Source organism: Hyperolius riggenbachi, chromosome 1, assembly GCF_040937935.1.
Source record: "Hyperolius riggenbachi isolate aHypRig1 chromosome 1, aHypRig1.pri, whole genome shotgun sequence".
Classification (NCBI taxonomy): Eukaryota; Metazoa; Chordata; class Amphibia; order Anura; family Hyperoliidae; genus Hyperolius; species Hyperolius riggenbachi.
This window is the reverse complement of record NC_090646.1, coordinates 640,640,331-640,663,372: the sequence shown is the minus strand read 5'-3', so window position 1 is coordinate 640,663,372 and position 23,042 is coordinate 640,640,331. Positions and strand designations below refer to the sequence as shown.

The 23,042-nt window shown below is 44.6% G+C and overlaps 1 long non-coding RNA gene across 1 annotated transcript; it reads right to left on the bottom strand.

The window, feature by feature from the left end:
• Positions 1–7,667: 7,667 nt before the first annotated feature.
• On the bottom strand, positions 7,668–8,462 carry LOC137560404 (uncharacterized). Its single transcript, XR_011029824.1, has 2 exons — positions 8,055–8,462; positions 7,668–7,973 (listed from the first exon to the last, which is right to left on the bottom strand). It is a non-coding gene; the product is annotated as an uncharacterized lncRNA (long non-coding RNA).
• Positions 8,463–23,042: the final 14,580 nt, after the last annotated feature.

Genomic DNA, 23,042 nt, shown 5'->3' with positions numbered 1-23,042 from the left:
CCCACCCCATCTGAAGTGTTGTATGTGAGCCAGCCCTGAGCTCTAAAGCTCGGGGTGACCCATGCTTCTCTCCTTTCTTATGTGGTGCCCCCAAATTAATGTGCATGTAGCAGAACGCAATGGACGTTAAGGTAAGTGCCTGTTTTTAATATTGGGAGGTTGGTGCAGACGGCTCTCCCCGGCGCTGGCCACACTTGGGGGGGGGTCGTCCACGCCTCCCCCTCCGGGGTGCCGCTGTGGTTTCCAGGCAGTGAGAGAGCCTGGGACCCTGCGGTCCCCCCAGTTGTATAAAAAGGGGGCATTGGGAATCCTCCCCGTGGCGCTCCTGGAGGCCTGGAGCACACCAAAAACTGCTAGCAGATCCGCAAAATGCTAGCAGATTTTGAAACGCTTTTTCTTATTTTTCTGTAGCATTTCACATAGCATTTTGCGGTTTTGTAAAGCGTTTTTGGTGTAGTAGATTTCATATATTGTTACAGTAAAGCTGTTACTGAACAGCTTCTGTAACAAAAACGCCTGCAAAACCGTTCTGAACTGCCGTTTTTCAGAGCGGTTTGCGTTTTTCCTATACTTTACATTGGAGGCAGAAACGCCTCCGCAATCCAAAAAATGCCTCACCTCGGGAGTATGTGTTTCAGCAAAACGCCTCCCGCTCTGGTGTGCACCAGACCATTGAAATACATTACCCAAGCGTATCCGCAGCTGCAAGTGGATCGCAAAACGCTGCCGAACCGCTCTGGTGTGCACTAAGCCGGATAGTGCTAATGTAGCATGTAGCAGGGTGACTGCTTTGTGGTATTGGGTTGTGCATGCATTTGCATGCGCATTGCCTCATGAATAGCCAATTAGGCCAGATTTGCAATGTCAGACTTGCTAGGGTAAGGCCTCTTTTCCATGGACTGTGAATAGGCAGTGAAATGGCTCTCAAACTCTCACAACTGCTCACTGCTGCCTGGTAATTTCTCACTGCTGCCTGGTAACTGCTCGCTGCTGCCTGGTAACTGCTCGCTGCTGCCTGGTAACTGCTTGCTGCTGCCTGGTAACTGCTTGCTGCTGCCTGGTAACTGCTTGCTGCTGCCTGGTAACTGCTTGCTGCTGCCTGATATCTGCTCACTGATGCCTGGTAACTGCTCACTGATGCCTGGTAACTGCTTGTTGCTGCCTGGTAACTGCTTGTTGCTGCCTGGTAACTGCTTGTTGTTGCTGCCTGGTAACTGCTTGTTGCTGCCTGGTATCTGCTTACTGCTGCCTGGTAACTGCTTGCTGCTGCCTGGTAACTGCTTGTTGCTGCCTGGTATCTGCTCACTGCTGCCTGGTAACTGCTTACTGCTGCCTGGTAACTGCTCACTGCTGCCTGGTAACTGCTTGCTGCTGCCTGGTAACTGCTTGTTGCTGCCTGGTATCTGTTCACTGCTGCCTGGTAACTGCTTGCTGCTGCCTGGTAACTGCTTGTTGCTGCCTGGTATCTGCTCACTGCTGACTGATAACTGCTTGCTGCTGCCTGGTAACTGCTTGTTGCTGCCTGGTATCTGCTCACTGCTGCCTGGTAACTGCTTGCTGAGCACACAGCTCAACAGTCCGTGGAAAAGAGGCCTTAAACTTGGTGTTTGAGCACGCATAAATTTTCTCATGCAAAGTACTTCTTCTTCTTGTTTGAAGGTTGAGGCACTTAGTCTATTATATATATATATATATATATAGATAGATATGTTACTATGACCTAAGCATCCCTACTCTCACACATAACTCTCTCCTGTTGGTGCCTAACCCTAACCCCCCTCCCTGGTGGTGCCTAACCTTAATCCCCCTGGTGATACCTAACCTTTTACCCCCAGGTGGTGCCTAGCTTTAAACAACCCCCCGGTGGTGCCTAACCTAAAACCGCAGGGGTGACTGACAATCCCCCATTTCGTTTGTGTAATAAACATTAGTATATGATCTTTTATGGTTTTATATAGCATAGAATAAAAAAAATGGTAATTGAGGAGTGAAAATGTGAAATTAAACTTTTTTTTAATACACTGTATATAAGTTTAAGTGAGTTTATTAAAAAGGATAATTTGTAATATAGATGAGAATCCGGGAAGTCGCGCACACCCTTGCAAGTTTGTACCTTGTCCTCCATTTTAAGGACTTATGAACCAAAATGTAAAAAAAAAGTTCAGTACCTGTAGCCAATTTAAATGCACGGGGGATGCCATCCGCACCCTCTGTGCTTTTCTGCCGGGTCCCCGCTGCTCAATAGCCCCCCGGGCCGGCTCCTGACCCCACAGCCCAGGTCAGGCTCTTCTGCCTCCTCTAAAATGTCCGTCTGAGCTGGCCACGGCTGCGCAGTCTGCACAGACGCGAGTGCGGCTGCGCAACTCTAGGCCCTCCCCCCCCCCCATATCCACACTACAGGCTGTCTCCTGTAGCGTGGATCGGGGGGAGGCCCAAGAGCTGCACAGCCGCACTCGCGTCTGTGCAGACTGCGCAGCCGTGGCCAGCTCAGGCAGACACTTTAGAGGAGGCAAGAGAGCCCGACCCGGGCTGTGGGGTTGGGAGCCGGCCCGGGGGGTATTGAGCAGCGGTGACCCGGTGGAACTTCACGGAGGGCACGGATGGTGTCCTCCCTGCATTCAAATTGGCTATAGGTACTGAACTTTTTTTTACATTTTAGCTCGTAAGTATTTTAATGGCTAGCTGCTAGGGTCCCTTCCGATAGGAAGACCTCATTGTGGTGGAAGGGTCTAGTATGAAATCCTTTGCATGCAAATTATTTTGGAAGCAAACATCCTCCATTAGGTGTTTAGTACTTGTCTCTGATGTAATGAGGGCAGCTGTGCATTTAAGATGCCCTGCAGCTTCATGCAGATAGTGTCAGTCAGGTGCAGCTTGGATTTAGATACGCTGACATTCCTCTCTACTGTGTACAGAACTGTAAGTTCTATCTTTCTACTTTTTAAAGCCCTTGTCACCCCAGTAGGCTGCTATTATCAGAATGGATGAGGTGGCCACTGTGGAGGTATGCATAGGCTTACTGCACTTCCGGTGGCCCGGCATCTGTCTCCGTTTGCCTACTACGGGAGGTTGTCCTCGGAGTGGTCTGCAAACTTTGCCCCAGAATACTGTGCAGCGCATGCGCAGTATATCCTCTTGGGGCGGCTTGTGCGCACCTGGCACGTCATTGCACAGGCATGCGCGTGTACAGCCCACTGTACAGCGAGCGTGGTTACAAGCCGCCCCAAGAAGATATACTGCGCGTGCGCAACACAATATGTCCGGGGCAAAGGTTGCCGACAACTCCGACCACCCTAAGGTCAGCGGGAGCCATAGCAGGTGAACGGAGATGGATGCTGGGCCATGGGAGGTGCGGTAAGCCTATGTGCACCTCCCCCCCCCCCCCACACACACACAGGGTGTCATTTTTAGATTTTAATAAGGACTAAGATATCCTTTAAAATAAAGAGACTCCGTAACAAAAATTGCATCCTGTTTTTTATCATCCTACAAGTTCAAAAAGCTATTCTAATGTGTTCTGGCTTACTGCAGCACTTTATACTATCACTGTCTCTGTAATAAATCAATGTATCTTTTCCCTGTCAGACTTGTCGGCCTGTGTCTGGAAGGCTGCCAAGTTCTTCAGTGTTGTGGTTCTGCTATGAACTCCCCCTTCCAGGCCCCTCTATGCACACTGCCTGTGTATTATTTAGGATTAGAGCAGCTTCTCTCTTCTCTCTTATCTTGTACAAGCTGGATAAATCGTCCTCTGAGCTGGCTGGGCTTTCACATACTGAGGAATTACAGACAAGGGCAAAGCTGTTTGCAGGAAGAAACGAGCAGCCTGAAACTTCAGTGCATGAGAACTGCAGGGGGAAAGAAACACACAAATAATCTCTTGAGATTCAAAAGGAAGGCTGTATACAGCCTGCTTGTGTATGGATGTATTTTCTATGTGTGGACATACTGTACATCAACCTACTTCCTGTTTTGGTGACCATTTTGTTTGTTTTTTAAAACTGTTTTTAACCACTTTTAATGCGGCGGGGAGCGGCGAAATTGTGTCAGAGGGTAATAGGAGATGTCCCCTAATGCACTGGTATGTTTACTTTTGTGCGATTTTAACAATACAGATTCTCTTTAAAATAAATGTGAAGTGAAAATAAAAGTGTAATACTCACCTATTGAGAGGGAAGGCTCTGCACCCCATAGAGCCTTCATGGTCATGTCTGCATCCCATAGTTCCAGCGTCGGGTCCCAGAGAAGTTCTTAGACCAGCTTAGTCAAATTCATCTTCAGCCCTCCTTGAGCAATTTTGGGGTACGAGTACTTCGGAAGATGAGTGAATCCATACTGCACACATTACGATTCCATGCTGTACCCATCTGCAGAAGTACTCGGGGTCATGGCTACTTTACAAGATTGCCGGAAGGAGGGAATTGGGCAAGGACTGGTAAGGCTTTATAGGAAACAGAGTCTTCATAGGTGAGTATCAAACTTTTTTTTCCTTTACATTTTCTTTAAAAATGACCTCTTCATTTTGGTCTGCAGCCTGCTAGCCAGGATTCTTTATTCTGTCTTTTAGTATAGAAACATAAGGTATTTCCTCTTCCTGCATGAGTAATCAGATGTACAAAGCAGGGGGTCTTGTTAGTTTTTTTTCACACCTGCGCTAATTGAGTGACCGCCAGCACCCCCCACCTGCAAGGATAGATTTCTGGAGGGGCCCCAAAGGCCTGGGACTTTGACAGCTGAAGCCCAAGGGGCTCCTGGACATCAACTAGGGGTTTCTACATATAAAAAAAGAAAGCTTCAAATAGGGAGCAACACATGAAAAAGGGAAGCTGATGCTCAAAGGACCTGTACACAAAAGAGAGGGGCTGCAGTACATGGATGTTCCTTATGGAAGAGGGGGTGGAACATGAAATGGGAGGGGTGCTGCTGCACTTAGAAGGGGATCCCCAACACACTTGGCCTAGGGGCGGAAAAAGTATGAATCCAGCCTTGCCCACCTGCATGTTGGAGAGACTGGCCATTTGTGTGTTCTGAATTGAGGTACTGTTCATATTCCAACAAAAAAGGAGTTCACTTCTTTAATTTGCTTTCACGGTTTCAGAAAGGGACACATTTTCCTGCAATGTAGATCTGATATGATATCTGCTTCAAAAATGTAATCTGTAACAAGTGTCTGGATTAAATATATGCCAATAAAAATGGTCATGTGATAGTAACAGGACAGGCAGGTATTTCCTTCCTTGGCTTACATGCATACTGTAGACATAGGACTGACTCTGGTAGGGATTAGAATGTGAGCCCCTCTGAGGCCTGGAACCCACTACAAGCCGCAAATCGCTATCGCAAGTATTTTTAATTAGCATTTTGTAAACGATTTCATGAGCATTTTCCGGCGATTTTGGTAGCGATTTTAATAAGTGTAAGCTTTTTGCCAGCGATTGTATAGCGATTTGTGATTAGCGATTTTATTTCTGATTGGTCCCTCAAATTATTATAATTTTTTTACCGTTTGCAGTAATTTAAAATCACATACAAATTGCTATGTGTAGCAATTCATGAGCGATTTGCCAGCGCTTCAATACTTTACATTGAAGCGCAAACATTCCCAAAATGCTGCATGTCCTGCGATTGCGATTTTGCTAATAGCAATCGCTACAGTGGAATTTGTTACATTTATTTACATTGGCAGAGCGTTTAGGGAAATCGCGATTTAAAGCGTTTAACCACTTGCCGACCAGGGGATATTAAAGTGATCGGTGCTGCGTGGGCTCTACAGCCCGCAGCACCGATCAGGAGTGCAGCAGGGCGGTCAGACTACCCCCTTTTTTCCCCACTAGGGGGATGTCCTGCTGGGGGGGTCTGATCGCCGCCGGCTGCATTTTCTTAGCGGGGGGTCTCTTCAAAGCCCCCCCTCCGCAGCGTTCTCCGCCATCTCGCCGCTCCCTCCCTCTCCCTTTCCCTGTGAGCTGCGCAGGACAGATTTCCGTCCTGCGCATTGAAGGATAGGCTTCAGCCTATCATATGCCGGCGATCCCCGGCCAATCAGAGGCCGCACCGTATGATGTAAACAGCGGGGATTTCTCCCCGCCTGTTTACATTTTGCCGGCGAGCCGCGATCGTCGGCTCTCCGGCTGTTCACGGAGACACCCTCCGTGAACTGACATGGAAAGGCCGCTCAATCGAGAGGCCGTTTCCATGGTAACCCGCAGACGACCAGTTTACGCCAATCGGCGTTAGCTGGTCGTCAAGAGGTTAAGTGACATGACTATGTACAGAGTGGGCCATTTATATGGATACACCTTAATATGGCCATTTATATGGATAAACCATTTTATGTGAATGGTGAAGTTAACAAACAAAACCACCACTATTGGTCTGACACTGACCCACATTGGATAGATCTCTCCAAGACTGTTGGAACAAAAAAATGATAGTACGGTGTGGTATATGGAGTGTATCCATAGACAAGGTGTATCCATATAAATGGCCCACCCTGTACTCTGTACAGCACTGCGGAAGATGTTGGCACTATATAAATACTAAATAACAATAATAATCTTTACTCATCACTGCCTTGTGAGCCCCAGCAGAGTATTGTACCATGGTAACTCCCAGTTCAGGCAAAAATATAGGAATCAGGATGATACCGTCAGGGCCAGAGCTACCACAGGAAAAAATGGGCAATTGCCCCAGGGCCCCAGAGCCTGTAGGGGCCCCCAAGGTGTCCCTCCCCCATCTTAACTGTTGCTCCCCAGGGACTCTGCAGAGTCTGTTAAGTTGGGAGGTGATTGGGGGAGGGTCAGCAGCCAGCTCAGGGGCCCAGGAGGGAAATTTGGCTGCAACAAAGGGCCTCTAATGGCGCTTTTTGGTCAGGGATGTCTGTTGGGGGGCCCCCAGGCTAATTTTGCCCTAGGGCCCAATTGGCCCTGGATACCGTGAATCTTTTAAAATTAGCCAATAGATAGAATCACCCTACATCAATACTTTCTGCCTTAAAAAACTGAAGACATTCTGATTTTTTTTTTAAACATTCTCACTGTGGATGTTCAAACTTTAGTAACACAATACCTCAGAATTGTACAAACCTTTAGGCCGGTTTAAGCACAGAAACCGGCGTTTTTGTTGCGGTGCGATGGCGTGATTGCCTTGCTCGGCAACATCAAAAACAGCTTTTTAGAGATTACCACGGCAATGTGTGGTAATCTCACTCCTGGCTGCAAGCATAGCCATAAGTGTGGCTCTCTAGCGCTCACTTCCTGTGGCGGAAATAGGAAGTGCACAGAAGTGTATTGTCAAAATACGCTTCCGCGCATGCTCGACGTGAATGTGAGCGGTAAACAGTTTAAAATATCTGCAACACCATAGGCTTACATGACTTCTGGTCTCTGCACATCGATGCACATTGCTGCAGGACGTCGCTGTTGCCGTTTTGGTAAATTCACTACTTCCGCCGCATCGCACCAAGGTAGTTATGCAAGGCCCCATAGGTTTTCATTGCTATAGTATTACCCTGCAGTAAAAAAGGGTAACGCAACGCAATGAAACTGTGTCAGTGCTAAAGGGGCCTCAATCTTTCAGCAACCTCCCACTATATTCTACTATAACCCAGGTGAAGGTTGCACATGTTTGACACTTAATACCAGATGATCACATAACAAAATACAGAACAGAAGGATGCTGCATGTTTGACTTTATTCATTAGCTTACACGGTCCGGGTGCACACTCTATAGCACATTCCTAATGCTGGATGTGTCTGGCTCTGCGCCGCTTTGTGGTTGTTCTCTTCACACTGGCTCTGCTCCTTTTAGTTGACCTTCTGCGCCGTGTGGCTGATCTTCTGCGCCGTGTGGTTGACCTCCTGTGCCGTGTGCTTGACCTCCTGCGCCGTGTGGTTGACCTCCTGCGCCGTGTGCTTGACCTTCTGCGCCGTGTGGTTGACCTTCTGTGCCGTGTGGTTGACCTGCGCCGTGTGGTTGACCTTCTGCGCCGTGTGGTTGACCTTCGCCGTGTGGTTGACCTTCTGCGCTGTGTGGTTGCCCTTCTGTGCTGTGTGGTTGACCTTCTGCGCCGTGTGGTTGGTGTTCTTACAACGCTGGGTCTGCGTCGTTTGGCTGTTCTCATCACACTCGCTCTGCGCCTTCTGGTTGGTGTTATGTGGTGTTTGACTGATGTTCTTACCACACTGCTCCTCCTACTTCCCCTCCTTCTGCTTCGCTGGGTGGTTCCTTCTGCCATCATAACTTTAGCGCTTGTGTGTCTTGGACCTCTAGCGTTAGGCCTTGCGATATTAATCAGCAGCACTGATGATAAGAAGTAATGCCAGGAGCCTCAGGTATCAGCTGGCAGTAAGGTGGTGCTCTGAGGGAAGTGTGCAGAAAAGGCAGTTGTAACTGCTGAGGTGGATGCTGGGAGCAGTTAGCTGTTAGAGTGGCTGGTGAGAACCGTTATCCCCCTGAGGAGGCGGGTCCAGGTGGTGGGAGAAATTGCTGGAAATTTCTGGAAGTTACCTCAACCCAGACAACAATAAATCCCTGATCACACTCATCTGCATGCAGCGTGCGTTATTTAGCTTTCACCTTCACCTCAAATCTAATGTAGTTCAATTGCATCACGTGTGTTCTGTGTTTTTCAAATGTTTTTATCATGTATTGTGTGATTTTTCTGCATTTTAAAATCACATTGCAATGTTGCTTTTTTTGTGTGCGATGTGCGAATTGCGTTTAGTGCAAGCCAATGGAAATGCTGAAAAGAAAAATATTTTTTTTTTTTTTTGCATCTAAATTTGAAGTTAATCAGATACATTCTCATGTAAATTAGTTTCATGAGTATGTATGACAAAATCGCAAACCAAAAGAGTGCATAAAAACGTGCACAAAAACAAAGGACAACAAGTGAAAGAATGCAAAGCGCAGAATCTGACATGCGCAAAAATGCGGAATTCGTGTTAAGACTGCCAACATGTTCTTCAAACCCCACTTTGTTTTAAGCATAAATATTAAACCAACCATATGTTTCAGTAATAATGTATGAGTGATTTTGTCCCTTTTTGAAGCATGCGTCCCCTTCCTACTCCCTACCCCCTCCTCCTTGCTGTGTATACTGTACACTGGGACTATATCTCTGCATCCTGGTGTAAAGGCCCATACACTTACACTCAATCAATGTCACCTGATGGGGAATAAAGTACCCCTGAACTGAGAGGGGTTTTAAATGATATCAGCTCTGTCCTGTGGGTGGTGCTGTGACATATGTCACGACACCATCCCCTCATTCCATTGCCCCCACTGGCCAATTTGGTGCTCCATGGTCTAAGCATGACCAGCTTGCATGGTCCTTGGTATGGAGGACTACTCTGCAAGAGGGGGGGCATAAATCTCCTTTTTTTGCAAAGTACCCTTGTCCATATCTAGTAAAGAGGCTAATATCAACCTCTATATGAAATGTCTCCTCTTTACACATTCTACCCCTAAACTCATGCTACATCTAAAAAGGGCTCCAGGTTACAGCAGATGTCCTCCTCCAGGATATATCACCACAAGTGTTGGGGTAGTTACCCTCACCTCTCTTGGACAGTAAGATGAGAACAGGGGCGTAGCAATAGGGGTTGCAGCGGTTGCAACCACATCGGGGCCCTTGGCCCGGGGGGCCCCGAAGGGCCCTCCCTCAACTGCAGTATTAGCTCTCTATTGCTCCTGCGCTCAAAATAATAATTTCTATAGATACTTTAAATGGTAGTAATCATTAACAAAATTTTCCCCATCCCCTTCTTGCACCTCAGACACTGTAGTTGCCATTGGCAGGTTTTGGTGCGCCGCATCAATTGTTATGTATAGAGTGCTTGGGGGGCCCCATGTAAAACTTGCATAGGGACTCACAGCTCCTTAGCTACGCCACTGGATGAGAATGAGCAATTCCTCCATAATATGGAAAGGGCGAAGGGATAGGGGGAAGGGGGGAGGTATTCCTCCTATTTGCCAAGCATTTCCGATGTCAAGGACCATGTGAATTGGTATTGTTTAGACAGTGGAGCCCAACGCTGGCAACACCAGTTTTCATGCAAAAAGGTTTAAAAGGGCCCCTTAATCACTGGGTAACATTGCATGCTGTATTGCAATAGCCAGTGAAGAGAGGAGGAGGGATGATGTGGTGGCACACAAATGAGTGGTATCCTATGGAATGGGTAAGTAAGAACATAATGTGCTCCCTCCAACACTTGTCATTTAGGCAGTTGTGCACAAGCTAAAAATGGCACCAAATGATCATTTTGGTCAACGGTTACTTATCTAGCAGGTGTGTGAGGTTTTATTCATCCCTAAGCTGTGGTTCTCTGAGGAAGCAGACGTGCCACAGAATGTGCAATGTAATGCCTAAAGTGACATTTAAAAAAAAACATAAATAGTTACCTTAGAGACTTACCTTTTTAAATATGTATGTCATGAGGGTATATTACTGTTACCATTTTTTGCAAACATGGGCTTGTAATTAGTGGTGGATGCAAAACGGAAAAATACATCTTTAGATCCAAATAAAGTATTATTGCCATACGTTGTACTAGGGACATGCTTTGTAATAACCGGGATAAATGAGCAAATAAAATGCATGGGTTTTATCCATAGTAGCACGTTTTATTTTAAAACTATAATGGCAGAAAACTGAGAAATAATGGATTTTTTTCTATGTTTTTCTTATCATTTCCATTGAAATGCACTTAGAATAAAATAATTCTTAGCAAAACGTACCACCCATAGAAAGCCTAATTGATGGTGAAAAAACAAGATATAGATCATTTTGCTGTGATAAGTAGTGATAAAGTTATTGTCGAATTAAAGGGAGGAGTGCTGAAATGGGAAAATTGCTCTGGTCAATAAGGGGAAAAAGCCCTCCGTGGTAAACTGGTTAAAGTAGTAACCACTTAATCTTCTTTCACCATAACCATCCAATATGCTTTCAGATTGTGGGAGGAACCGGGGACCTGTGGAAACCGCTATTAACCATGAACCATGGCCATTAACATAACCACTTCTGCCTCTTACATAGCGTTCTTTTAGAAAAAGACTGACAACATTTAAAGTGAACTCCGTGCTTTGATGGTGAAGTATTTATCAAACAAAACTAATTTCAAGTTCAGACTAAAAATAAGCAGCCTGTTTCCATAGTGACTGATTGTGTACAAACATCTGACGAACGCAGATTTCAAAGGCGAGAAATGAGAACGTTACTCCTCCACAAAGAAGCACCCGCATCAAACGGCGTCCTCTGCGCAGAGCGGTGTCCTGGGCCTCATGAAGTACGCAACATCCAACAGAAGCGAAATTGCTTATTAACTTCTAAACTGAGCCTTTATCATCAATTTGATTTCTGTGTTCGAGGTTAGCAGCACTTTGACTTTTCATTCACACGTATACTTTTTCATCTTGTGACATAGTAGTGAGCACTCTTGCCTTGCAGCGCTGGGTCCCCGGTTCGAATCCCAACCAAGGTGCACTATCTGCACAGAGTTTGTATGTTCTCTCCATGTTGCGTGGGTTTTCTCCGGGTACTCCGGTTTCTTCCCACATCCCAAAAACATACAGATAAGATAATTGGCTTCCCCCTAAATTGGCCCTAGACCAGTCATGGCTAACCTTGGCACTCCAGCTGTGACAAAACTACAAACCCCATCATGCTTCTGCCTCCCCGAGTTATGCTTAGAGCTGACAAGAGTATTGCAATGCCTCATGGGACTTGTAGTTTCACCTCAGCTGGAGTGCCAAGGTTAGCCATCACTGTCCTAGACTATGATACATACACTACATGATACATACATAGACATATGACTATGGTAGGGATTAGATTGTGAGCCCCTCTGAGGGACAGCTAGTAAGAAGCCTCTCATGGAAGCGCTGCCCGGATTGCCCCCCAGGAGTTTGGGGGGGATTTAGATAGTTTACAGCGGCGGGAATGCGGTGGTTTAGATAGGGCTAAGATATTAAACATATTTGTAAAATAAAAATACTTTTTTAGAGACTTCTGGAAAGTTATTAAAAAATAGGCGATGAAAAATTATCTCCTAGGAGAAAACGGAGTAGAAAAAGTTAATTGCACAAAGGCCTGAATGTTTACGTAGCAATCTTATCAATTAGCTTCTAAGTGACATGAGTATTAATCCTTCCAGTAACTTGATGTTTTAATTCATTCATTTTATGCTGTGTGTATAATGATTAAGACCATGGGCCTGATTCACAAAGCGGTGCTAACAGTTAGCACCCTGGTGAAAAGCCCTTTATCACGCCTAAACTCTGTTTAGGCATGATAAGTTTAGGTGTGATAAGTTTTTAGGTGTGATAAGTTTAAGCGCCAACTGGGTTAGCACCGCAGTGCACAGCTGATCAAAAGTTTTGCGCTAGCAAAGTCTGGTGCACTTTGCATAGAGTTTAATGGCGCTGCTTTGCGTGCGGGACTTTGCGCGCGATCTAAACTTATCTAAACTTATCATGCCTAAACTTATCATGCCTAAACTTATCATGCCTAAACTGAGTTTAGGCATGATAAAAAATGGTTATCACGCCTAAAGTCTTTAACTGGTTTATCACCGCTTTGTGAATCGAGCCCCTTGGATTATATGTGATATTCATCCCACTTTACATTGAGAAAATAAGGAGAGAGATAAGCTAACAGATCACCTTCTTCTTCATAATATACTCTGTACAGTGCTGCAGATGATGTCAGCACTATATAAATAATAATACTTTTGCATGTTGAGTATTTACTTTCTATATTTGAATTTATTTTCATTTCTATATCGGTTGGGGTCCCTCTCTCTTGTCATGTGCTCCTTTTATTCACCAGTAGGAAGGCTCTTTCAGATTCAGTGGAATTGAAATTTCTGCATTTCCGATCAGAACTCGGAAAAAACGCAACTCAAAAATCCAATTTCCCGCAACTCAGTAATTTTAACCCAATCACAGAAGAACTCAGAAGCATTGGACCAATCAGATAAGCCAGATTGTTGCGGTAATTTTCGACCAATCACAAGACTTGGATACTACAGAGTGTTCCTGAGTCTTATGATTGGCCTAAAACTCTCCACAGTATTCCAAATACCGCGGTAAAATTCTCCAATTGATCCAAAACTTCTGTGTCAATTCAGACGTATTTAGCCAATAGCCAATCAAAGAATGCAAAAAATGACAACTACAAAATAAAAACTTCTCGAAAATCAGAAAAACGCAAATCGGAAAAATGAAAATTAGCATTGGCGGTAATCTAGGTAATTACCACGCAATCGGAAGTTGGCAAATCCCACCATCCCTATTCACAAGTCCTTGTTTTACAACAGTTCACCGATCAGCTGCCTGCTATTGCAATGACACTGTACTTGTACTCAGCACCAGACATAGATGCTGTAGGATTCATTAAGCTTGCTGAGCTTTCTTTCCCTGCTCCAGAGGAGGAGGAGAAAACAACCAATATAGAGCAGTTCGTGCTGAAATTACGTCACCACAATGTTCCAGCTTCTGATTGTGTCCTGCTGGTCTGGAGATAGCAATGGAAGCCACTGCAGTATGTATTGAAGCGACATGCTTCTTTTGGGCGGTCAGGTGGATAGCATTAGTTAAAATATTGATAATGTAATATTACAGATGTTTTATGATAGACTTCCCCTGTTCTATTCTCACGCTAACTCCTCCCCCAGTGCCTAACACTAACCTCCCCTCATATTACTGAACACTAACCTCCCCTCCTAATGCCTAACACTAACCTCCCTCCTAATGCATAACACTAACCTCCCTCCTTCTGCTTAACACTAACCCCCCTCCTACTGCCTAACACTAACCTTCCTCCTAATGCTTAACACTAACCCCCCTCCTGCTGCCTAAAGGTAGCCATGCATTTAGTGATGTATGGGCAGATATGACTAAGAGACAAATCTCTCTCTTATCGAATCTGATAAGAGAGAGAGATCTGTCAGCTGCCGGTACACCACAGGCTGATTTCCAATCAATTTTTATGCTAAAATCAATCCGGAATCGGCCCTGTGTGCTGCCTCGCCGATGTGCCCTCCTAATGCCCACCATGCCAAAGTGTATACAGTTTACATTTCCTGCCCGCGGCCTCTGCTTGTCCCCCACTGCTCCAGGCGCATTCTCCTCTTTCACATACACGCGCTACACGTAGTTTCTCAGTGAGGATGTCACTAACCTCCCCTCCTACTGCCTAACACTAACCCTCCCCTCCTACTGCCTAACACTAACCCTCCCCTCCTAATGCCTGAACATTAACCTCCCTTCCTAATGCCCAACACTAACCCTCCCTTCTTATTCTTTATTTGTCCAACAATAAATATTTTCCAATATCTTATAGAAAAGAAAAAAGAAATACCAATACAAAATCATTACACATATATTCCTGAGGGTGTCCCTCCCCACCCCCCATTCCCTTCTTCCCCAAATCTGACCCACCTCCACTGTTCCCAGGACTATTCTCCTTCTCTTCCCTCTTCCTACTCTATTTCTTATTAGTCCTGTCTCCTTCCGCTCATTTCTCCCGACTTGGGGAAGAGCTAATACCCCATCCTCAGTTTACATACCCCTCTAAGAATCACTGGTATAAAATTAGAACCTCCACCCAAGAGTTTAGATCTCACCCAGAAAAAAGAATAAGTGCCCACCAGTCCCACCTGTCCTTCTCTCCCAGCAAACCAAGATTTCTTCTCGGTGACCTCTGCCCCCAGAGCTCCACCAGGCACCACCTCAGACAGCCAGCGATCTCCCCCATGAGCTGAATCCAACCCCGGAACCACCAGGCGCCGCGCACTTCCCAAGTGCCCCCTAACCCTCCCTTCTAATGCCTAACACTAACCTCCCTCCTCCTAATGCCTAACACTACTCTCCCCTCCTGATGCATAACACAAACTTCCCTTCTAATGCCCAACACTAACCCTCCCTTCTAATGTCTAACACTAACCAATTCCTAACATTAACCTCCCATCCTAATGCCTATCACTGACTTTCCTCCCAGGGCCAGGGGCAGACCTTTCATGACACCGCCTGAACGACTTACAACGACTTAGGCATTTGAGGGTTAGTGTTAGGCATTAGGAGGGAGGTTAGTGTTAAGCATCAGAGGGAGGGTTCGTGTTAGGCATTAGAAGGGGGGGTTAGTGTTAGGCATTAGGAGAGGAGGTTTATGTTAGGCATTAGGTGGGGAGGTTAGTATTAGGCTTTAGAAGGGAGGTTAGTGTTAAGCATTAGAAGGGAGGGTTAGTGTTAGGCATTAGGAGGGAAAGTTAGTGTTAGGCAGGAAGGTTAGTGTTACGCATTAGGTGGGGAGGTTAGTGTTAGACATTAGGAGGGGAGGTTAGTGTTAAGCAGTGGAGACAGAGACAGGAGAGTGAATACCATAGCGGCGCATATACTGCAAGTACTTACTTCCTGTATATGCACCATTACTAGGGGAACAGCTGTGCTGTCTCTGCACAGCGAGGAGGACCGGGGACTGTGGTGGAGGAGGGGCCCACCGATTCGAGAAGATAATCGAGTGGTGGCTGGGGAGGGAGGGGAGGACAGGCTGGCTGCCTATACTGGGGTAATCTACCTGGCTAACCTATACTGAGGGCAACTATACCTGGCTACCTATACTGGTGGCACCTATACTTGGATACCTATATGGGGTCAACTATACCAGGCTATCTATACTGGGGCACCTATAACTGGCTTCCTATACTGAGGGCACCTATACCTGGCTACCTATACTGGGGTCTCCTGTACGAGGCTACCTAAACTGGGGGCATCTATTCTTGGGTATCTATACTGGGGCACCTACCTGGCTAACCTATACTGGGGGAACCTATACTTGGCTGCCTAAACTGAGGGCACCTATACTTGGCTACCTATACTGGAGGCACCTATACTTGGTTCCCTATACTTTGGGTACCTATACTTGGCTACCTATATTGGGGTCACCTATACTTGGCTACCAATACTGGTGGCACCTATACTTGGCTACCAATACTGGTGGCACCTATACTTGGCTATCTATACCTGGTTTCCAATACTGGGGGCACCTATACTACCGAAAGTGAAGGAGCCAATCAGGTATAAGGAGTCAATCGGCTACAGACACTATAAAAAGCCAATTGGCTACTCAAACGTTGTTATCCGTTCTAATAGCTGATTGGCTCCTAATAGCTTATGGGCTATCTACTCTCTGTTACACTGTGCACCCAAATCTCTGACTGCAATGGTGTGTTAGTGATTAGCTGCACACCTGTAATGGGTGCAGGACGGTCTGATCCTGGAGTGGTCAATGCAATCAGCAAACGTATAGTAACAGTCCGCACACCAAGTGCAATCAAAGTTCCAATCTTTTTATTGCATGAGCAACTTGGAAGCCAACTATTGTTTCAGGGCCCTTGCTGGTCTTCTTTGTCAAGGCAAAATAAAGAATACAGTTTATGATATAATAGGGTAATGTGCGCTGCCCTCCTGCTAATAATAAAATTGCCTTCTGCTCCCTGCGCACAGTTTCCTTACTGCTGCTTCTTGTATCATGTTACTAATGTTTTGGGATGGTCGAAAATTTCCGCCGGAACAAGATTTTCCGATCGGCTTTACAATCTGAAAACGGAATCAGAAATCAGATATACCGCAACTCTGTAATTGTAGGCCAATCACAGCCCTCGGAAGCATTCAACCAATCAGTGAATGCAGAATTTTTTAAACGTTAATCGGACTGTGGTGGTAATTATAGGCCAATCAAAAGATTTGTATACTACCGAGTCTTCTTATTGGCCTAAAATTTTCGGGTTTTCGGATATTTGTGGTAAATTACCGCATTATCTGATTGGTCCAATACAACCGAGAATTTCGGAATTTCCACATTTTTACGGTAAAACGGAAAATCAACTGCATACTCTGAGTGGTCCAATACTATAGTATTTCCACTTTACTGTTTTCCATTTTACCGTGAAAATTTGTAAAATAGGGCATTTGAAAAATAGGAAATCTCAATACCGTCGGTATTCCGTAGGTACGGAAATCGCCATTTTCAGATATCCCTACTAAGGTTCTGTTTACCATCAGTACTGCACATTAAAACAAATTATCTCGTAAGTTAATGTTGAGTTCAGGTTCACTAATTAAAGTTCCACTTTAATTTACTCAGTTGTTGTTTTTTTTCCATTTTCCTGGGTCTTCACTTTCAGCTTGAGCTAAGGATATTTATTATTATTCATTTTTCTACATGTCTGAATGCCGCCGCCTGGCAAAGCGGATTGCTCTCTGCCATTCACGCTGACAGACGCCATGCCCTACGCCGGCTATATTTCCACATAATTTTCTACTTCTGTGTCTCTCGGCATCCGGATCCTGACCTTTTGTTCAGACAATCCTATTCCGCTGAATATACTTTCGCCCTGAGCTTTGTAGAATCCCTTAATGTGTAAATCAATAGATCATTACCTTGTCGGAGGAGCCGAACATGCTTCTGTCTCAGATGTTTCCAGTGATAAATCACTCCGGAGTTTCGCTGGTGTAACAGAGATGGAGATGTCACTGGTAAGTCGGCTGCGGAAAGTCCCAAATATGTTACTAATGCAATAAGGCACTGTTATAGAAGCGGATGATGCAGAAGCGTATCTTCCTATCAGTAGGATTGAGTTTGAATTTGTGGAAAGACCATCAAGGGCTTGTTTCCACTATGGCCTCATTTCACTAAGATCATGCTGGAGATAATAAGGCAAGAGAAAACTCGCCAGTCGCCACCACACAGTGAGAGAGTTATCTTATCTCTTCATTCCTTAAGTTACCTCCTCTGTAGGTATCAGCCTGTCTTTAACTCTAGAATCCTGGAGTTATTTTAAGAAGTGAAGAGTTAACTCAAGGTGTGTACACACTCACTACTACAGAGAACGACGGGTCCGTCAGACCTTCCCGCTGGGAAGTCGTTCTCCCGACAGTAGTGTGTGTGTACAGACTGTCTGCATACTGATAAGGCTGGTTCTGAACTTTCCGCTGAGCGGATCGCTCAGAAACAGCCTTATCAGTCTGCAGACAGTCTGTACACACACACTACTGTCGGGAGAACGACCGCCCAGCGGGAGGGTCTGATGGACCCGTCGTTCTCTTTAGTAGTGCATGTGTACGCACCGTATAAGACAGAAGAGTTAACTTTAGGTTTGCCTGAAGTAAAATGTTTCTTGAATACATGCCTGATCACCATGGGGATAACTCTAGAAACGTTATTAAAGACAGAAGATAAGCTTAGTGAATTGAGGCCTATGTTCGACTTCTGGACACTATTTACACATTAAAATCATTTTTCGGACAACGCATGTGTTTGTCCATTGGCAAACATAGAAAACCTGTATGACATAGGAATCTCTGGAACACTCAGTCACTCACGGTCCCACCTGGACCCAAGAGAAACAAGCTGGAAGACTGTAGCAAAAATTAATGGACTACACAGCAAATTACCCCTTCTGTAACCACTTCCCTACCACAGGTTATTTCCCCTTAAAAACCAGAGCTATTTTATTTCACTCTCCTCCCATTCACTTGCCAATAGCTTTATCTCCACTTATCACACCTAAATGACCTATATCTTGAGGTGTGTGTGTGTGTGTGTGTGTGTGGGGGTTGCGGGAAAAACTATTTGGGCAGTTCTTTTTGTTAAAAGTGATTTTATTTTGTATTCATTTTAAAGGGAATAAAAAAAAAATTATTTCTCAGTTTTCAGCTATTATTGTTGAAAATAAAAAGTGCTACTGTAGATACAACTCACACATTTTATCGGTCCTGGTTATTACAACAATTATGTCCCTAGTACAATGTATGGCAACAGTGTTTTATTTGGAAACAAAAGGTGTATTTTTCTGCTTTGTGTTTGTTTTTACTATTTCAATAATTATAAGTCCTTATTTGCAAAAATAACTGTAATATACCCTCATAGGTCCCTAAAGTAACTATTTATGTATTTTTTTTAATGCTGTCACTTTTTTTTCTACAACTTTTTTATTTTGGTAACTATGGGGGCAGAAAGGGTTAATAGCCATAGGGGATGTATTTTGCCATTTATTGGAAAGTGTAATGGTTAAGGGCTCTGCCTCTGACACAGGAGACCTGGGTTCAAATCTCGGCTCTGCCTGTTCAGTAAGCCAGCACCTATTTTCAGTAAGGAGTTTCTTGGGCAAGTCTCCTTAACACTGCTACTGCCTACTGAGTGTGCTCTAGTGGCTGCCTCGCAAGCGCTTTGAGTCCGACAGGAGAAAGGCACTATATAAATACTGCTATTATTATTATTATTATTTTTACTTTAATTTTACTTTTTGTCGACTAGATGTCCCCACACTATATCCTGTGCACTTAGTACAGTACACAGGAAATGTGTGACTTTTTTAACTTTCATTTTAAAGGGAAGGTCCAAGCAAAAAAAAAAAATGAGATTCACTTACCTGGGGCTTCTACCAGCCCCATGCAGCCATCCTGTGCCCTCGTAGTCACTCACTGCTGCTCCAGTCCCCCGCTGGCAGCTTTCTGACCTCGGAGGTCAGGGCCAAATTGCGTACATTTTTACACATTCCCGCTAGTGCAGGAACATTAACACATACATTTTTACGCGTTAGTGGTGAAACGCGTAAATTTTTGTTCCTGCACTAGCTGGAATGCGTAAAAATGTATGCAATGTGTCCCTGACCTCCGAGGTCAGAAAGCTGCCAGCGGGGGACTGGAGCAGCAGTGAGTGACTACAAGGGCACAGGATGGCTACATGGGGCTGGTAGAAGCCCCAGGTAAGTGAATCTCATTTTTTTTTTTTTGCTTGAACCTTCCCTTTAATGAATCATCACTGGCTTCTCACTGAAGCCATTGATCATTCATTCACAAGCACTTTGATCGGCTTTGGGAACGCATGTTCCCATTCACCGATCAGCGCTCAGGGGAATGGCGGTGGTGGAAACTTTGTGATGCAAGAAAATAAGGAAGTGCGTATATAAACAGTGATCCTGAAGTGAAATTGTCAGGGGTATATATATATATATATATATATATATATATATATATATATATATATAATCGGATGTATGTGTGTGTGTGTGTGTGTGTGTGTGTGTATGTGTGTGTGTGTGTGTGTGTGTGTATGTGCCGTGATCACGCAAAAACGGCTTGACCGATTTGAACGAAACTTGGTATGCAGATGCCTTACTACTTGGGATGATATGTTCTGGGGGTCTCGCGGCCCCCCTGCACATCTGGGCGGAGCGACAAACAGCAAATCAGATTTTACCCATTCATGTCAATGGAAAAAATGGAAAAGGCTGCCATTCTCACAGTAATCAAGCCAGAGTCCCCACACTTGGCACAGGTGGTCACTTGGTGACCGAGGTTACAAATCCAGGAAAAGTGTGCGGAGTATAAAACAGCCAATCAAATTTCAGCCATTCATTTTAAATGCAAAAATCTACACTGCACCCATTCTTACACTCGCTGGGTTTTCAAACTTTGCCCAGATGGTCACTGGGTGACTGGGATTAATATTCAGGAAAGTGGGTGGAGCCTACAACAGTCAAACAAAATTCAACTACGGTATTTATTTTCAAGGAGAATATTTAAATTGCTGCCATTCTTACACTGTTAATGGCAGAGGCTTCAAACTTGCTACAGTCGGTCTTTGGGTGACTGGGGTCCAAATTCACTAAAGGGGCGGGGTCACAAACAGCCAATCAGATTTCCTTGGTGAATAAACTACTTCTATTTACACATTTTTGATGCCAGGAACCTAAAAGCTCACAAACTTGGTCATTGAGTGACTGTGTGTCCAGGTTACAAAAAGTGGGCGGAGCCAAAAACAACTAGGAAAATATAAACTGCAGCCATTCTTACACTGTTAATGGCAGGGTTCTCAAACTTTGCACAGTTGGTCACTGGGTGAATGAGATTAAGATTTTGGAAGGTAGGTGGAGCCTACAACAGCCAATAAAAATTCACATTTCAATTTTCAAAGGGAATATTTAAGCTGCTACCATTCTTATACTGTTAATAGCAGATGCCTCAAACCTGGTACAGTTGGTCACTAAGGTTTAAATTCAGTAAGTGGGCGGAGCCACAAACAGCCAATCAGATTTGTTTATTTTCCAATAGGAATTGATACCAAGGACCCCAAAGCTGATAAACTTGATAATTGAGTGACTGTATGTCAAGGTTACAAAAAGTGGGCAGCGCCACCAACTTAATTTTTTACATGGCAGGGTTCCCAAACTTGACACAATTGGCCACTAGGTGACTGGGATTAATATTTAGAAATGTGGGTGGAGCCTAAAACAGCCAATCAAAATTCACCTATTGATTTTCAAGGGGAATATTTACATTGCTACCATTCTTACACTGTTAATGGCAGAGGCCTCAAACCTGATACAGTCAGCTATTGTGTGACTGGGGTCCAAATTCACTAAAGGGGGTGGAGCCACAAACAGCCAATCAGATTTTTTAGATTGATTTCAGCCATTCTGTTATTGGCAGGGTTCTCAAACTTGACACAGTTGGCCAGTGGGTGACTGGGACTAATATTCAGGAAAGTGGGTGGAGCATACAGCAGCCAATCAAAATTTACCTTTTGATTTTCAATTTCACTTTTGATTGCTGCCATTCATACACTCTTAATGGCAGAGGCCACGATTCTGGTACAGTCAGTCACTGGGAGACTGGGGTTTAAATTCTGAAAAGGGAGCAGGCCAAAAACAGCCAATCAGATTTGTTTAATTTCAATGGTAATATGCAACTAATTGATGCCAAAGACCCCACAGCTCATAAACTTGGTCATTGAGTGACTGTATGTCAAGATTAGAAATAGTGGGCAGAGCCAAAAACAACTAAGTTTTTACATGGGGAAATATAAATTGCAGCTATTTTTACACTGTTAATGGCAGAGGCTTCAAACTTGCTACAGTCGGTCTTTGGGTGACTGGGGTCCAAATTCACTAAAGGGGCGGGGTCACAAACAGCCAATCAGATTTCCTTGGTGAATAAACTACTTCTATTTACACATTTTTGATGCCAGGAACCTAAAAGCTCACAAACTTGGTCATTGAGTGACTGTGTGTCCAGGTTACAAAAAGTGGGCGGAGCCAAAAACAACTAGGAAAATATAAACTGCAGCCATTCTTACACTGTTAATGGCAGGGTTCTCAAACTTGACACAGTTGGTCACTGGGGGACTAGGATTAATATTCGGAAAAGTAGGTGGAGCCTACAAGAGCCAATCAAAATTCACCTATTGATTTTCAAGGGGAATATTGAAACTGCTGTCATTCTTACACTGTTAATGGCAGAGGCCTCAAACTTGCTACAGTCAGTCATCAAGTGACTGGGGTTCAAATTCACTAAAGGGGCAGAGCCACAAACAGCCAATCAGATTTGATTTTCTGGATAAACTGCTTCCATTCACACAATTTTGATGCCAGGAACCCAAAAGCTCACAAACTTGGTAATTGAGTAGTGACTGTGTGTCAAGGTTACGAAAAGTGGGCGGAGCTAAAAACAAATTTCACTGGGAAAATGTAGACTGCAGTCCTTTTTACACTGTTTATGGCAGGGTTCCCAAACTTTGCCCAGATGGTCACTGGGTGACTGAGATTAATATTCAGAGAAGTGCGTGGAGCCTATAATAGCCAATCAAAATTCACCTGTTGATTTTCAAGGGGAATATTTAAATTGCTGCCATTTTTACACTGGTAGTAGCAGATGCCTCAAACCTGCTACAGTTGGTCATTGAGTGAATGGGGTTCAAATGCTGGAGAGGGGCGCAGCCACAAACAGCCAATCTTATTAGTTTAATTTCTATGGGAATATACAAATTATTGATGCTAAAGACCCCAAAGCTCACAAACTTGGTCATTGAGTGTTTGTGCGTTAAGGTTAGAAAAAGTGGGCAGAACCAACACCAGTCAAATACATACCCGGGCAACGCTGGGTCATCACTGGGTGGAGACAAATACAAATTTCACTGGGAAAATATAAACTTCAGCTATTCTTACACTATTAATGGCAGGGTTCTTAAACTTTGCACAGTTGGA